Raw genomic sequence first — 18,714 nt, forward strand, 5'->3', positions numbered from 1 at the left:
TTTTGCACAGAGCGACTCAGTGCGCAGACTGTACTACATACGTGCTCGCGATGCTGCTGTACGTTGAAGCCAATGCAGTTTTTGTACACTATTTTTCCTAAATGTTTTCTTGAGTCAGTTAAGGAACGCATTGTAAACCAACAAGTTTTTGTTAAAAATATAGCATAAAACATTGCAACTTTTATGCTCACATCACATATGTGAAAACATAAAAATGGCTCTCTCTCTCTCGCGCGCGTGCGTGTATGTGTACGAATGCGTGCGACACTAGTTACTGTGACACACATGGCACACTTGAATGTTCTACATGTGTGCCTCCCTGTGGTTTCTTGCGCTAAAACTCACCTTCGTGTGATGCACCAAAACAAAGCTCACATCACACCCATGGGCGAAGAGCAGGGACGCTAACCGGAAGCCAAACATCAGTTTGCTACCCTGCGCTGGCCAGGGAAGGGGATGCAAGGTGGCGGATCCGCACAATTTTGGGTAGCGCAGTAGCTAATTGCGCGATCAAATGCACGACAGTAAACAGTCTGAAAGGCAACATTGAGGCATTCTGCTTTTATTAAAGGGCTGGCTATCCAACTTCAAACCTGAAGTGTATGTAGTCGAGGCAAATTCCAAAACACGCACTAGGAAATATTGTGTGTAGGGAGGGGGTGCCTGTTTCTGCCCCCTCCCCACCTTCAGCATCACTCCTCCTGCTGGGTCTCGTCTGGAACGATGAAAGGGAAGGCACGCACCATAGCTGTGATCGCTTCACTTCAAAAATTCCCGCACCTTGGTTTACGCCATTACATCATCGCCAATAGGCAGGTTGCGAACGTAGTTCCCGCGCCTACTAGGGCGCCCCTCGCGACGGCGAGCGCGGAACCGGCAGGATACGACCGGCCCGCTTGCGTTCGGAAAGTCTGTATGTGCACTGTTTCGCGCGTAGCTGTTGCCTTTTCTGAGCAATGCCGAAGTGCAACCCGAGCTGTTGAGTAGTGGGCTGCAACATCACGTACACCAACTCACGAGGAACAAAGTTTTACAGGTTTCCAAGCCGACCGTATAAAGCAGAACGGCGTCAACACTGGATAGCGCTCGTCCGACGGCATAAGCTGTTTTATGTTCTGGCGTTATGCCAACTGCGTTATAACGCTGAATTCTTTGCTTCTACTGGAATGATGGCAGCAACGCGACACCTGCAGTCAGTGGCGTAGCTAGGTCGTCTGGCACCCGGGGCCCATAGGTCTTCTGTCCCCCCACCCTCCCCCGGGTTTATTCGAGGAAGGCGAGGATATCAACAATTTCCGTGTGTCTCCAGACGTATATGACACCCCCGCCCCACTGGCCCCTTGCACCCGGGGCCCACGCTCTCCCCCCCCCCCTTTGCTACACCACTGCCTGCAGTGCGTACCAGGATATGCAGCAAACAAAGTAGTTTGTTCCCACACTGTACCACAGTAAAGCTGTAAAACTCTTTCCCAATCCTGTCCTATTCAAACAGCGCTAGGGCTTGCCGAGGGATTTGAGGAGGGGTTGCAGCCGGCTGAGCTGGCATACACCCTTCTGCACCCAGCATATCAACGAAGGGGCAGTTGAGATCGCCAAAATGTTTGACAACGTGGTTTATTGGAACCTCCTTTGCACGCACTAAAAAATCGCAAGATAAAAGTATCGCACTTCCAGTAACTTGGGCGAAATTATTTTCCCAGCGTAGTCTAACACAACTGGTAAGTGCATCCCCTTTTTTGTGTTAGAATAGCGACAAAGAGCGACGTTAGAATACCTTGGGTAGGTCTTACGAGTCGTTCGTACGCACCACGTTCTTCGATGAGATGTTTTGGATTCGCACTTGCCGTCCTGTATGTACAGGGAAACTACCGTGGCGTGCTTGCACTTCCCTGCGATGCCAGCACGGCAATCGCAGCTCCCCGCTAGGATTTGTCTGCTGTCGCCGATCTTCGAGAATCAATGTCGCCTGTAATTTCACGCGTCCACACCGTAGATAACGAAGTAACTTACGCTGAGCTTCATGCATCTCGCTGGTGCATTATTTTTCGTTTGCGGAATAAACTTAGCAGTCACTTCCGATCAGTTCGAGTTTAACACTTCCCTCACGTCGTAGGCGTGCCCCACTTCAAATAGACGACTTCCTTTCTCTAAATTCTTTTCACGAAAATAGCTATGAAGATCTTGTAATTACCGAAACCCGGATCAAATTAATATCGGCACGCTGTTTCGCGCCATCGCTACCGTTTGACAGGACGCCAAACACGCAGCGCGGGCTGCTGACGCCGCGAGTAATCCTACCACATTCGCGCAACTATTCGTCAGATGGCGCTAGGGGTCGGAAAGACAGGGCGCCACCTAGCACTTGCAACGTGCCCATAGCCAACACATGTACAGGACGTATGCCAGATTGTGTTTGAACTATATCAACACTGTTGCAGTCGGCTGATGTGCCCGTCAGGTTTGTCATGGGTTACAGGATGGCATGGTGATGGGGACAGCAGGGTCAGCAGTCAGGCTGAAAGAACCTGATTCAACAGCGTTTGCATGAACTCGTGCCTCTCGAGTCGTGAACGCGTCCGGTTAATCGCTGCTAGATCCGAACCAACGATCCTACCTGTCCACATTTACATGTGCGCAATTCCAATGGGTCAGGTTGGGTCAAATGATCCCGTGCAGTCTACGCTCGCTCCGCCCGACTGGCTAGCATTTACATGAGTGCGACAGGCACATCTTAGTCCAACAAGCGGACTTTAGCTGTTCCCATCGGTGTCATGTAAACAGCCCTATTGTCACCATCCGTCATATTGTAAGATTCTGCAATGATGGCATTTTAGACTATCAGAGATACCTTAGCATCCCTCCGAGCTGACAAGAGAGACATTTATTATAATAGAAAAGCTGAAAGGTAGGCCCTAATGAAAGTTCTCACCTGCTAATCAGCTTTCGGGAATGGGAGTAGGAATAGACACAAGTGTTGAATTTTCGCAGGAAATTGATGATGAGAGTAATTGAACAACCAAAACTCTTCAAAACCTAAAATCCAGACCGGTTTCATTCAAGAATTGGATGAGAGCCTGTAGAATATCATGCTGATGACAGTTAAGTGTCTGGAGGTCCCAACCTTTCCAGGCATAGGTTGATTAATTGGTGAACTCGGACAACTAGCTGTGCCAATGATTGTCTTTGCACAGCTTATTGCGGGCAGATGCACAAGACATGTTTTGTAGTCTCAAGGTATATCGCACTCCTCGCAGTCGAAACTGTCTGCCAGGCCAATGAAGTAGCACCGAACAACTGTCGTACCCAGTCGCAACCAGTGCAACAAGCTTGCGTTGCTTATTTTGATTGTGAATTCACTTGTATGTCTGGGTCGAGTCTATGAAGGTGGCTATGACGGTGACTTGCCAACGACCAGTACATTCCAGCATTTTTGTGCAATAGCGCATACACTAGAGCATTAGTGTCTGGTTGAGAAAACAGGATGGACACTTGCGTGACATACTGTAAGCCATCCTTGCCTCTTCATCGGCGCGCTCATTTCCATATAAGCCACAGTGCCCTAGAATCTACTGAAACGTTTACAATGGCCAGGGCGAAATCGTATAAGTCGACCGCATTTTGAGCACTTAAAGTCAGGTTCTCATTTAAGGGCAGAGTCAATCACTTATTGTAGCGCTGGTTTTGCATCACAAAATATAGTCTAGACTTGAGGCGATTCTATCAATACAAAACGAATTTCTTCACAGATGGCTACAACCTTTGCTGCCGTTGATGCATTTGGTAGTCGAGCCAGAAGCACCTACTCATCATCAAATTTGGTATTACAAATGCTGCGATTGAAGTAGTTGGAGACACTGACCCGTGCGTATATAAATGCATAGAAGCGGCACATTCTGCAGGGATATGTGTTAAGGAAATTTGCCTAAGGCCACACGAGTCAGTGTGAGTGATTTTAGTGATATCCAAAATAGTACTCCTGGGTCACAAAAGAAGGCCATCACTGACTTTGACATCATTTGCGATAGCTCTAGCCACAATTTTGAATGCACTCTAAATGAGTAATGATGCATATTTTTGAAGTATAGTAAACTAAAGGAAACTCAAAGGGACTGAAAAATGTGTTCCATTTATCTGAAGTTTCATTTAAGCAAAGACACAAAAATGACTGAAAATCATTTTAGTCAAGAAATGTTCTGTTTTGATATTAGTGTGGTGCAATAAAGAAAGAGACCTTACTATGCTCCAATTCTAATATTAAAGCTTCTTCTGACATAGTAGTTCTGTGGAAACCCGCAAGGTGGAGAGAAGTAATTAATAAAGGGAAATGAGACATCCACCCTTTTGTAGCAATTGCTACAAAGGAAACCCATACGGGTTCCTCGAAAGAAAAGCCTCAGAGTTGAAGAAGGGGCTGCCCGGAAAGGAGGTGCTCCCGGGCTCGAGTCCCGGGCCAGGACGAATTTTTCTTCAACTCTGGCTTTTCTTTCGAGAAACCCGTGTGGGTTTCCTTTGTAGCAATTGCTACGAATGGGTGGATGTCTGATTTCCCTTTATTAATTACTTCTCTCCACCTTGCAGGTTTCCGCAGAACTACTACGTCAAACACTTGCCTTTGCTTCGTGTGTTGTCGACAAATTCGACTTCGCCCTGCCATCTGCTAGCCGCCTGGTTAGCTGAGATGGTAGAGCGGCTGCTCCGGAAAGGCGGTGGTCCCGGGTTTGAGTCCCGGACCAGGACGAATTTTTCTTCAACTCCGAGGCTTTTCTTTCGAGGAACCCGTATGGATTTTCTTTGTAGCAATTGCTACGAACGGGTGGATGTCTGATTTCCCTTTATTAAAGCTTCTGCTGTACATGATTTGGTTATGTGCAAAAAAAAATTCCCAATAACTCTGCACATTCCTCGCATTCAAATAGTTGCGCAGACTTTCAACTGCACTTCATGCTATCAGGTCCAAAACACTAATGCGCACAATCACCAACCAGCACAGCTTTCTGCCTTAAATGCATTACTTTCTAGTACATTGGGCCCTGTACTATAATACAAATATAAGAATAACCACCAACTAGCCCAGCTTTCTGCCTTAAACACTTATCTATGCCTCCGTCAATAGAATCAGTCTGCACCAAGAAGTTCAACAATGTTAATTTCATCAGTTTCTTCAAACCAGGTAAGGAGGGCATTATCTGATGTCTCTTATTCCTAGCAGTGTGAACAAAGCAGTAGTGGCAGCCAGACTGCATGGTTCTACCTGCTCCATAGAGCTTTCTTCCTGCTGAGAGATCATGAGAGCGAATCTCTCATGATAAAAACACCGCTACAGTCAGTCAGAAAACTTTATTTCGAATCAGAACGATTCGCATCCGGCGAGTTAGTGGGCTGGGGCACCCGCTGAGGTTACAGCCAAAAGTTCTTGCCTCTAGGCGGCTTCCTTGGCCCGCTGGCCTGCCCAGAGTTGGTATTACAGGTTCAAGCTGAGCAGCGCGGCTTGCCATCGCGTGCGGAGGCTGTCGATGGAGGCTGCGCTCGCATTGTCCTGTATTAGTTCCTGGCATTTCCATAGCATGTGTTCTAGAGTGGCTCTGATGCCACACACTTTTCATCAATCTGTTGTGTATATGTCTGGATAAATAGCATGCATTAGTATCGGGCTCTTGTATGATTTGGTTTGTAATTGTCGCCACTGGAGAGCTTGCAATCTGGCGAGTTGTGGATGGGTTGGTGGATGAGTGCATCTTTGCCTCTTGTAACGGTTGCTGATATCGTTGAACCTGGTCACTCTGTCTTCGGATTCCCATACCTCGGAGGGCCCTGTCGAGGGGGCTACGTTGTGTGCCGCCGCATTAGGGTTGTCCTCTCCCATTGAGTCGGTGGTGTGGGCAGGTATCCATAGGATTTGGATGTATCTGTCTTGCTTTGTTGGTTTTCCTTCTCTGAGTATGTTTAGCGCCTCAGCTGAGATCCGGCCGTTCGCGAAGTTGCGTACTGCTGTCTGGGAATCGCTGATTATATGGGACGCGTTGGTTTGTGCTATGGCTAACGCTATAGCCACTTCCTCTGCCGTTTCGATGCGTGTCGTGTTTATAGTCAAGCTGGTGCAGCATTGTCTGTTGTGGTTAAGTACTGCTGCGACAAAGCTGCGTTTGTGTCTGTAACATGCAGCGTCTACAAAGACGTCAAGTACCGCATCCTTGTTACTTCCGTAGTTCTTCGCCATGTTCTTTGCCCTGCTTTTTCTCCTGCCCTCGTGGTGCACAGGATGCATATTCTTGTGTAAGGGGGGTACCGTGAGTTTGGCCCTTATTTCCTTGGGTATGTATTGTTTGTCTCCGTGTTGTGTGCGATAGCGGATCCCTAATTTATCTAGGATGTGTCTGCCCGCCGTCGTCTTGGAGAGGCGTTTGTATTGTGCTATACATTGCGCTTCTATCAGTTTCTCTACAACTTCAACATCTTTAATTTGCATAAACTTCCATGCAGCTACTTGATGGACTGCATTTTCTTTGTTATTTATAGCATCAACACAGGCACGTACCCAAGAGGGGCCCGGAAGGGCCCGGGGGTACGGGGCCAAGCCCCCCCTCCCTAGATTAAGTGGCGAACGACTAACCTCCGTCAACAGAAAAAATCACCATGTGGACCAATCCTGGTGATAGTGAAAAAAAGGACCAAGCTCAATGGCACATATCCCTGTGGGCTCGGGAACCTGTAACATGCCCTTCGAAATCTTTGGGATGGACCCACGTATGCGGAGCGCTGAACGCCTGCTTCACCTCCGCCGCAGGTGGGCCCGGTATTGCACTATCTTCAGGATCGACCCACGTAGGGGGAGTGCTTAATGTCTGCTTCACCTCCGCGGCGGGTCGGTCTGGCATTGCACTACCATCGGGTCGACCCGCGGTGGAGGTGAAGAATTTTGCTTTTCGTTTGAGAGCTTTGACTGTCGTCAGCTCTCGCTACCATTATATCTTCACAGAGTGGAATGGTTGTCAATGTTTTCACTCCTTTTGGATGGCGGTTTGGATCTCCTGGGGATTTTGGATCTCCTGGGGTGAGAAGGCCAGTTTTCTCATCGATTCAGTGCCCGGGCGATTAACTCGAGATGAGTTGTCACCCCCTATTCAACGTACACGCGCATCGCTGTTGCTTTAAGTCAACCTTTGTTAGGCTGATCCAGGGACCAGGAAAGGGATTCAGTTCGTAGTCAGCTGGTATGTATGCTCGTGGAACGTGTTCTGGCCGGAGGAAACGCCATTTGCGTTAAACTTTTCCTTTTGCTTCATTATTTCCTCGTGTGACGGCTCGCCACGACGCTGGCAGATCCTTGGAAGCATATACCCGCGATATGGATTAGATAAGGTGGAAAATAAAATAATGCGAGACAGCGTCCATCATCAGACCCTGCAATAACCGTTAAAACCATAAGCAATACGATTGTCACGTTTTACCTCGTCTGGATTTTCCCTAATTGAACAGCACTATTTGTGAAAAATTTGCAACTGGAAAGAAGTGCCACAAAGAGTTGAGAAATTAAGCAATCTACTAAGGGAGAGAGCCAAAACAACAGTCAAACAGCGAGGAAAAGCGAAAATTAACAAATTCAACCATTGTTTGTGAAAATACTTAGGAATCAACATCTCTTTATTTAAAAAGGAAGTATAAAAAACGCCGCCGGAAGTGGAGAATTATTCTGTGTGTCTTGAATCACGCCTCTACAGTTATCAGTTGAGCCGCCTGACATAGCCACTTTTCTGCTGTGCTAATGTTAGTGTTTTCGTAACCTTCTGCGGTGGGCGCGGTATGTCTAGAACCGCATTCCACAAGGAGGTCCGGGAAGAAAACTACAAAAAAGAAATTTAACACCAGGATCAGGTACATGAACATGCAAGGCAGTAGAAAGAGAGCGAAGTGGTTAGAAATAGAACAGCAGTTAAAACACGAAGAAGTAGGTGTATACGTGCTATGCGAAACACATCTCAGGGATCTAGAAGACCCACCATTTAATGATGGCTACGTCTGGGAAGGCAGCAACAGAACAACAACGGAGAGGAAGGGAGGAAGTGTAGGTATGCTGATACATCAAGGAACAAATTGGCAAAGAATAAAGTCAACTTGCGAAGAACATGTCTGGGTATCAGGTACAAATGCCGGTAAAAAGACGTGGCTAGGAGTAGGTTATTTAGGGATGGGGGACAAATACATGCAAGAGAACAAGGATCTAGTGAAGTGTCTCAATGACGATATAAAGTAAAACTCCTGCTTGGGCTAGTTGGTTCATGCTTGTAGTGAAGGCAAGGCACAGAAGACCAGGACTCAAGAAGAACACAAACGACAGGACTGGTGCCACTCACAATTAAGTTTATTTCCGCAATGAGCCTGCCTTATGTAGGTTATTCACGCCGAGTCACGCACGAATCTCTCGACCACACAGGACTCGTATCTGGCACATAATATCGAATGAGCAAACAAGAACCACACGTGGATAAGCACGAGAGGCAATTGATCTAGTATGGTCTTTTCCAAGCCAATGGGGACAAAAACCATACATAAAAAGTACCGTCTACACTTCACTATCAAACTATCCACAACATAACAGACTTGAAACGCCTAAGGCCCAGTCAGTGCAACGAATAACACGGTAAAAACATGAAAAAGGCGTCTAAGTACAGCGTCTGCATCAAAACTAAAATCTCTAATAGTCACTCACCTAAGAAATTGATAAAACAGGTGACCACGCGAAAAATGAACCACGTGACAAACAATGACATGAACAGAAGAGTTGAACGATAAAGGTCTAAAGAACAGCGTCTGCGTCAAAAAAAAAAAAGGATGCCACAAAAAAAGCTTAAGAGCCACTAGAAAATAGTCAACAAAATAATGATAAAACAGGTGACCACGCGAAAAATGAACCACGTGACAAACAATGACATTAACAGAAGAGTTGAACGATAAAGGTCTAAAGAACAGCGTCTGCGTCAAAAAAAAAAAGGATGCCACAAAAGCTTAAGAGCCACTAGAAAATAGTCAACAAAATAAAAACTAATTAAATAAAAGGAAGACAGACAGAAAAAGCAAACGAAATCACTCTAACAAGATGCCTACATGAAACCTTCTAAAAAAGTTGTCTGCTTGTCACTAAGCACGATGGACGGCCTGCTGACGCATGCGTTTCCCTCTTTCTTGATGAAATAGGCTGCCACAATTTCCCGCTCGAAGCTGTCTTTTCCAAACTTCAAAAATTTAGTTTTGTAAAACTGAGGGCGGCAATAAGTGCAGTCTCTGCAATTCTCTGCAAGGAAACTCCCTTCATTGTTGCGCAGATTACGACAATGTTCCATTGCAAGCTCATTGAAACATCGACCTGTTTGTCCGATATAGCTGCAACCACAGCTTAGAGGAATTTGGTAGACGACATGTGTTCTGCATTCAGTGAAGTTCTTCTGATGCTGAATTGAACAAGCCGGGCGTTTCTCTCGGTTCATGGCACAAAGCTTAGACAACTTGCAAGGCGTCGAGAAGACAACCTGAACGTTATGCCTACTCGCCACTTAATGTTGTGCGATACCTTATGAAGGTACAGAATTGCTGCAACAGAACTGCGTGAAACTGGCTCCCTGATAAGAGGTGGGTGCTTTAGTAGCTTTAGCGCTCAAGTTCAACAACTACAGCAGGCAGGCTTCCCGCCATGTCTGATTTCAGCTGTCTGCAAAACGATCCTCCAAAAACTAAAGCACCCACCGCTCATCAGGGAGCCAGTTTCACACAGTGCTGTTGCAGTAATGTCGTACCTTCATAAGGTATCACACAACATTAGGAAAGTGGCGAGTAGGCATAACGTTCAGGTTGTCTTTTCGACACCTTGCAAGTTGTCTAAGCTTTGTGCCATGAACCGAGAGAAACGCCTGGCTTGTTCAATTCAGCATCAGAAGTTCATTGAATGCAGGACACATGTCGTCTACCAAATTCCTCTAAGCTGTGGTCGCAGCTATATCGGACAAACAGGTCGATGTTTCAATGAGCGTGCTATGGAACATTGTCGTAATCTGCACAACAATAAAGGGAGTTTCCTTGCAGAGCATTGCAGAGACTGCACTAATTGCTGCCCTCAGTTTCACAAAACTAAATACTTGAAGTTTGGAAAAGACAGGTTCGAGCGGGAAATTGTGGAAGCCTATTTCATCAAGAAAGAGGGAAACGCATGCATCAGCAGGCCGTCCATTGTGCTTAGTGACAAGGAGACGACTTTTTTGTTTCATTTAGGCCTCATGTTAGAGTGATTTCATTTGGTTTTTCCATCTGTCCTTTCATTTAACTAGTTTTTATTTTGTTGACTACATTCTAGTGGCTCTTAAGCTTTTGTTGCATTTTTTTTTTGACGCAGACACTGTTCTTTAGACCTTCATCGTTCAACTCTTCTGTCCATTTCATTGTTTGTCACATCGCTCATTTTTCGCGCGGTCACATGTTTTATCAGTTTTTTGTGTGAGTGACTATTACAGATTTTAGTTTTGACGCAGACGCTGTACTTAGACGCCTTTTTCATGTTTTTTCCATGTTATTCGTTCGTCATTATTCCCATAGTCGTGCAGGTTTTATCCCTGACTGGGCCTTAGGCGTTTGAAGTGTGTTATGTTGTGGATAGTTTGATAGTGAAGTGTAGACGTTACCTTTTATGTATGGTTTTTGTCCCCGTTGGCTTGGAAAAAAGTATCCTAGATCGATTGCCTCCCGTGCTGATCTACGTGTGGTTCTTGTTTGCTCATTCAATATTATGCACCAGATATGAGTCCTGTGTGGTCGATAGATTGCTGTTTTTTACTTCTAAAGTTTTGTGCGTGACTCGGCGTGGATAAACTACATAGGTTTGTTGCGGAAATAAACTTAGTTGTGAGTGGCGCTGGTCCTGTCGTTTGTGTTCTTCTTCTCGAGTCCTGGTCTTCTGCGCCTTGCCTTCACTACTTCGACGACGATATAAAGCAGTTTGGAGAAGGTGCCGATATTTGTCTGCTGGGTGACATGAATAGCCTCATCGAGGATCTGGATGAATACACAGATTGTAACGGGAAGTTGATGCTAGACTTCTGTGAGCGACACAACCTACTTATAGTAAATAGAAAAAATAAGTGTGAGGGGCAAATCACGTGGGAATCTCGTAACAGGTAAACGACCATTGACTACTGCTTAATGTCGCACGGGATGTATAGCAAGCCTGCAATAATGGAAATAGACGAAGAGGGGGAGTCAGTTGGGAGCCCTGCTCAAAAAATAAATGCAGGGAAGTCAAAAAGAGTACGCAAAATTAAATAACGAATAAATAGCGCAAATAGCGGCTGGCATAGAGGAAGCAATAGAGAAACATCCCATGGAACGGTGGGATTATAATCAGAACTACTCATTACTATAAAAATAAAAGAAGTAAAACGTTGATTCCTCTTTCCTCTCCAGCGGTTTACTCGAAGCTGGTGGAATAAGGAAATTAGGGAGGCCATCAAACGCCAGTTGGCATCACGTGAACACAAAGAAGCAAGCGCAGTTATCTGAAGAGGAAATAGGCCTAAAATTGGAATCCTGTAGACAAAAGAAACAACAAGTGCAGGTCCTCGTCCAGGCTAAAATAAAGCAGTCCTCTGATTGTTGGTTGGCTGAAGTTCGCGATGCAACTAAAGGGGGGTCAAGAAAATTCTGGAACCATATAAGCTGGCTGGGTAAAGCGAATCACAGAAAGCAGGAACAGATTCACGATGCCGAGGGAAATTGTTTAAAGGGAGATGACGCTGTGAACTACATTGGTTCAGTTATAGCAGAGTCATTTAGGAAAGACGATAGGGTAACCGCCCCAAATGAGGGAGCAACACAGGATAGCACAATAGAAAACAGCTTAGAACTGACCAATCTTAACTGCAAAAAAGCGGAAGCAAATGTTCCAAAATGCACGTCCGCAGGGATAGACGAAATTCCAATCAAGTTAATCAATGAACTTGGCCCAAGAAGCAAGGAAACGCTGATAAAAGCATTGGAGGCAGTCATAACAAATAAGCAGCTTTCACACAGCTGGAAACAGAGTAAAATGAATTTGATTTATAAAGGGAAAGGTGATAAGAACATAAAATCGTTCTGACCAATTGCAATAACATCAGTTATATATAGGCTGGCAATGCAGGCGATGAAATTAAAAATGCAGTCATGAGTAGAAACTAATAGAATACTCGAAGAACTTCAGAACAGGTTCAGAAGTGGTAGGCGCTTAGATGAGAGGCTGTTCGTGCTTACCCAGTGCATAGAAATAGCTAAGGCAGAAAATAGACCTCTGCATTTAGCCTTCCTGGACATAAGCGGTGCATATGACAACGTGAACAGGGAACTCCTGTGGAACATATTAAAAGATGAAGGTCCTGAGGTAATTAATTTTCTACAGGAAATATATCGAAAAAATAATGCTGAAATGACATGGGAAGGAATTAAGAGTACAACTGTCGAGGTACACAAAGGATTAAGGCAAGCTTGTCCTCTATCACCGCTGCTGTTCATGCTTTATATGGCAAGTATGGAAAGAAGGCTACAAGGAAGCAATCTAGGGTACAATCTGTCGGACAGATTAGGTGGCAAGGTTGTTGAGCAACGACTACCGGGTTTAATGTATGCGGAAAATATTGTGCTGTTAGCAGACAGCCAGGAAGATTTGCAAACTCTGGTTAATTACTGTGGAGACGAAGGAGACAGTTTAGGTTTCAGTTTTAGTGCAGCTAAGTCCGTTGGGATGTTTTTCAACGATACAACTGATCAGGAGCTTACAATACAAGGCCATGAAATACCCCGAGTGGCCGAATACAAATATCTCGGGGCATGGATAAACAAAGGGCAGAGGTACACGGAAAAGCACGAACAGTCTCTCATAGCAAAAGGGCAAAGAGATGCCGGGATAATGAAACATAAGGGGGGGGGGGGTACAACAGGTATGAGGTACTGAGAGGTATTTGGAAGGGGGTAATGGTGCCGGGGCTAACTTTCGAGAATGCGGTCCTGTGTTTAAGGGCAGAAGTTCAGTCGAGACTAGAAGTAAATTGGAGAGCTGTTGGAAGATTTTCCCGTGGGCACTAGGTGCCCACGGGAAAACCACAAACGAAGCAGTACAGGGGGATATGGGCTGGGCATCGTTCGAAGCACGGGAAGCTCAGAGTAAAATCCTATACAATAAACGCCTGAGGAAATTGGACGATAAGAGGTGGGCAGCTAAGGTATTTAAATACCTATACAGAAAGAGCGTTGACTCACAATGGCAGAAAAAAACTGGGAAGCTAACTGGGAAGGTTAAAAATGCGGAAGATAAAAATTAGGTAAATTCAATGGAAAAGAAGCATAGTGTTGAGCTATATCGATACTGGAAACAGCTGATCAGGAAGGAAGCGTTTTATGATAACTCAAGAGGCAGTGCACTACTCTTTGAAGCTAGGTCAGGATGTGTTAGAACACGCAGCTATAAAAAGAAATTTAACGAAGAAGACACATGTACTGTTTGTGGTAAATCTGTAGAAACAATAGAACACCTCATACTAAAATGTGCTGGCATCCATCCCGATGTCGATGTGGGCACAGTCACGCTTCCCGAGGCCTTAGGGTTCAGAGATAATGATGTCATGTAAATAAATATGCGGTAGAAATGAGCAAAAAGTGATTGGAGGTTTGGTGCCTCAAAAGCAGAGAGGTGACATAAAGTTAAAAGTGTAGGAAGACGTATTTAAAGAAAATGGCGAATTTTAATAACTTCCAACACAGTTAAACAAAAATAAAAAGCTGAGCATGGTGGCAACTGCCATCACCCCACTTCAAAGGGGACGCTCCTACCTTCCATCCATCGCAGCATCCTGGGGCCGAATCTTATAACGGTTCGGAATACGAACCGTTCGCTTCGCCGCTTACGTCACTAGATGTGCCACTCCCAAGCCGGCGGTGGAAGAAGGGGTGGACGCGACCAATAGATGAGAGGGTGCCACCTCTGAAGTGTACGTCGTTATATGACGAGCTAATCGAGCAATTGCAGAATGTTTCCGCTTGCTAAATAAATGTAAAATATAAATTTAATATTATACGCCAAGTTCTTAAGTATAAACGTGTGGTGCCGGGCGTTTACGCAATGCAGAAGTAATTTATTAATGTCATTCTTTTTTATTCTCAGCCGACAGGCGGTATCGCAAGCGCAAATGAGATGGCAGAGCGCAGCGCTATGTCGTCTGCTACCAGGAGCTCGCAGGATGCATGCAACAGGAACGCACTGCCGGCACTTCTCAAGTAGCGAGCGCGACAAAACCGTGAACTGGTTCTTAGGGACACCTTTACTAGCCGACTATATCAATTTTCCATCTTTTTTCGCCTTTCGTCATCGGCTCGGACATGACTCGCTCGCCGCCGCGCTGCCGCTGTCCCTGCGATAAGCCCCACGGCGCGTCGCGTGATAGAAGCAATGAAACTTGAAATCGAACATTACGATACACGGGCCCTGCATTGCCTGCGCGAAGTCAAATCGAACAAGTGTGGTGCTGACGCTGCGCGCTGTGCCGTAAAATTGAGTAACAAAGTGCGGCACTCCCGAACCAGAGAAAAAAAGGCAGCCAAATAAGAGATCTCCACAATATCTTCCCGTCCTGACTGTATAGTTTTATCAGCCGAACGATGGAAGTGCTGAACCAGCCTAGGTTGAACCCTTCTGACTGCTGAACGGCGATCTGCAAGCTATTCACGCTGGCGATAGCACTGAGAATTCGATCTCACCATGCAAATATCTCCTTGGCATTGGCTTTGAAGCTGAGGTCACGGGAAAGCTGACCCAGCCCTTCAACCGGCCAACAGAGTGATTGCGAGAGCAACTTTGTGGACGGTGTCGGCAGCAGAGATCTAGGTCATTCCGATGAATGCTTCACGTCCGACCGACCTCTGGGAGGTGCAGGCCAGTGGCGATGAACCACAGCGCGCAATATTCCTTCCTCTGCGTGGAATGGCCACTCGTACGCTTGCACCCGAGTCCCCTACATTTGATAGCGTAGCCTGCAAAAGGTTTACTTAGAAAGCCAGCAAGGGTGGTGCAACTCATTATCCGCGTCACTTCTTCGAACGCGTATCGCGCTTCCAGCCATGGTCGACACCGAAAGAGGAACGCCAAGCAGACGACGAAGGCAAGTAATAGCCTCCGAAGCAACCAACGCACGCGCGCGCGACGCCCGCGTGTCTCCGGGGTCGCGCGACCGGCGCGCGCGGCCAGGGTCACAAGCCAAAGCCAAGCCACTGCAACGGAACCCAAAGCGGACTACCCCTTCGCCGGTTCCTACGACCGGTTCGCTTTGAAGATGATTGACAGATGCGTGACGTATTCGAAAATTGCGATACCGCCCCGCTGCCTCTGACGACCTGTGACGTAATAAAAATTTTGGCCAATCAGGTGAGGCCAAAGGAACGGTTCCCCCAACCGAACCGTTATAAGATTCGGCCCTTGCGCTCCACGCGGTTATACGGTACTGGTGACCATGCATCGTTACCCAACTTCCCTAATAACACGAGTCGGTTTTGGCACTTAAATTGGTAGAGCAGTAAACGAGGGATTTAAAAGAACTGTGATTATTCCGCAAACATATATTTCTCTCATTCTTCCAGGGGTAATTAAAAAAACGCCGCTAGAAATCTTCATTTTATACTTTAGCTTGTTTACTTGTTCTTGGCAGTGTTCTTCCTGCGCTTCTGTCATGTGCGAGTCCATTTGATGTGGTTCCTTGTTTGCCAAATAAAGGAAAGGTGTATTTCATAGGCGCACCTGTGAGGTACACCTTATTTCAATTCTCTTTTGCAGGCTTACGTGTCTTTATGGTGAATGGTGGGCATTATATTCACATTTGTACTAGTAAAGCTACCCACCCCCTCATTTGCATAGAAAGAGTTACCTTGAATTCCTGGGTTTGGGTACGCCGGGCCTGGGTACGTACCTGAAATCCTGGGTATGTGCCTGCATCAACATTAGACATGTTCGGCAGACTTTCGCTGTTCCATATGCTGCTGCTGTAGGTGATGGTTCTAGTTAAAGTTCCTTTTAAAGGGAGCTTACAAGAAGATGGGTTCTGTTTAACCAAAGTTTGACAACAATGAGCCTGCAGACAGCCAACCAAAGTGATACCATTGATCTATTTATCTGGCATTTCCATTTAAGAAAGTTTCATTTATTCAAATATCACTGTATAAACTTCACCATGTGCTTCTCGCATATGTGAATATGGCAGTTAGCAAATACGTGTACGACGACTGCCTCAAATGCGGGGCTTGGTGTCGCTGACAAACGTGATGTCATGACACAGAATAAAACAATGTTATTGGCTTCGCAAAATGTATGTACGAAGTATTTCACTTTCAACCAGAATGCGGGAGAAAGATATTTTGCATGTCCCCTTATGTTGACACTAAACCAGGCAAGAAAGGCTGAACTATGAAAGGTAAAACTGAAGGACAAACTCCACTTCAACTTCTCTTCAACCTAAACGGCGGATCTGATGGCATCATTCGAGAAACATTTTGCGATTTTCCGTGGCTACAGATAAGGCAAACTTACCTGCTCATTAATTACACCATCACTGTTTAAGAAGGTGCCAGGAAATGAGAAAGCCATTTCTTGTCACCCAAATAAGGTTAAGGCGCAGACCAAAGGTGTTGCTTAGCAGCGTGTAAGGATCCACTCCACCTCCATTCAGTCAATAACAAGTGCCCTGATATCATCAGCAGCAGCAGCCTGGCTACACCCACTGCAGGGCAAAGGCCTCTCCCATACTTCTCCAACTACCCCGGTCATGTGCTAATTGTGGCCATGTTGTCCCTGCAAACTTCTTAATCTCATCTGCCCACTTGAATTTCTGCCACCCCCTGCTACACTTCCCTTCTCTTGGAATCCAGTTGGCAACCCTTAATGACCATCGGTTATCTTCCCTCCTCATTACATGCCCTGCCCATGCCCGTTTCTTTTTCTTGATTTCAACTAAGATGTAATTAAGTCGCGTGTGTTCCCTCACCCAATCTGATCTCTTCTTATCCCTTAACATTACACCCATCATTCTTCTTTTCATAGCTCGTTGCATTGTCCTCAATTTAAGCAGAACCGTTTTCGTAGGCCCCCACGTTTCTGCCCCATAGGCAAGTACTGGTAAGACACAGCTGTTATACACATTTCTCTTGAGGGATAATGGCAACCTGCTGTTCATGATCTGAGAATGCCTGCCAAACGCATCTCAGCCCATTCTTATTCTTCTGTTATTTCAGTCTTATGATTCGGATCCGCGGTCACTACCTGCCCTAAGTAGGTCTATTCCCTTACCACTTCCAGTGCCTCACTACCTATCTTAAACTGCTGTTCTGTTCCCAGACTGGTAAACATTACTTTAGTTTTCTGCAGATTAATTTTTAGACCCACCCTTCTGCTTTGCCTGTCCAGGTAAGTGAGCATGCTTTGCAATTGGTCCCCCGAGTTCCTTGCAAGGCAATATCATCAGCAAATCGCAAGTTACTAAGGTACACTCCATTAACTCTTATCCCCAATTCTTCCCATTCCAGGTGACTGAATACCTCCTGTAAACATGCTGTGAATATCATTAGAGAGATCGTATCTCCCTGCACGACGCCTTTCTTTATTGGGATTTTGTTGCTTTCTTTATGGAGGACTACGGTGGCTGCGGAGCGGCTATAGATATCTTTCAGTATATTTACATACGGCTTGTCTACACCGATTCTGTAATGCCCCCATGATTGCTGAAGTTTCAACTGAATCAAACGCTTTCTTGTAATCAATGCAAGTTATATATAAGAGTTCGTTATATACCGCACATTTCTCTATCACCTGATCGATAGTGTGAATACGGTCTATTGTTAAGTAGCCTTTACGAAATCCTGCCTGGTCCTTTGGTTGACAGAAGCCTAAGGTGTTCCTGATTCTATGTGTGATTACATTAGTAAATACTTTGTAAGCAATCGACAGTAAGCTGATCTATCTATAATTTTTCAAGTCTTTGGCATCCCCTTTCTTGTGGATTATTATTCCGGTAGGCTCGAGGTCATGAGGCATTGCGTATACAGGGTGGCCAGTTTTTCTAGAATAATCTGCCCACCATCCTTCAACAAATCTGCCGTTACCTGATCCTCCCCAGCTGCCTGCCCCCTTTGCATAGCTCCCAAGGCTTTCTTTACTTCTTCCGGCGTTACTTGTGGGATGTCAAACTCCTCTAGACTATTCCCCCATCTATTATTGTCGCGGGGGCCACTGGTACTGTATAAATCTCTATAGAACTCCTCAGCCACTTGAACTATCTTATCCATATTAGTAATGATATTGCGAGCTTTGTCTCTTAACACATACATCTAATTATTGCCTATTCCTAGTTGTTTCTTCACTCCTTTTAGGCCTCCTCCATTCCTGAGAGCATGCTCAATTCTATCTACATTATACTTCTTTACGTCAACTATTTCACACTTGTTAACTTGGAAAGTTCTGCCAGTTCTATTCTAACTGTAGGGTTAGAGGCTTTCACACATTGAGGTTTCTTGATTAGATCTTTCGTCTCCTGCGAAAGCTTACCAGTATCCTGTCTAACGAAGTTACCACCGACTTCTATTGCACACTCCTTAATGATGCCCATAAGATTGTCATTCATTGCTTTAACACTAAGGTGCTCTTCCCGAGTTAAAGCGGAATAC

This window comes from Dermacentor albipictus, chromosome 2, assembly GCF_038994185.2.
Source record: "Dermacentor albipictus isolate Rhodes 1998 colony chromosome 2, USDA_Dalb.pri_finalv2, whole genome shotgun sequence".
In the NCBI taxonomy this organism is placed as follows: Eukaryota; Metazoa; Arthropoda; class Arachnida; order Ixodida; family Ixodidae; genus Dermacentor; species Dermacentor albipictus.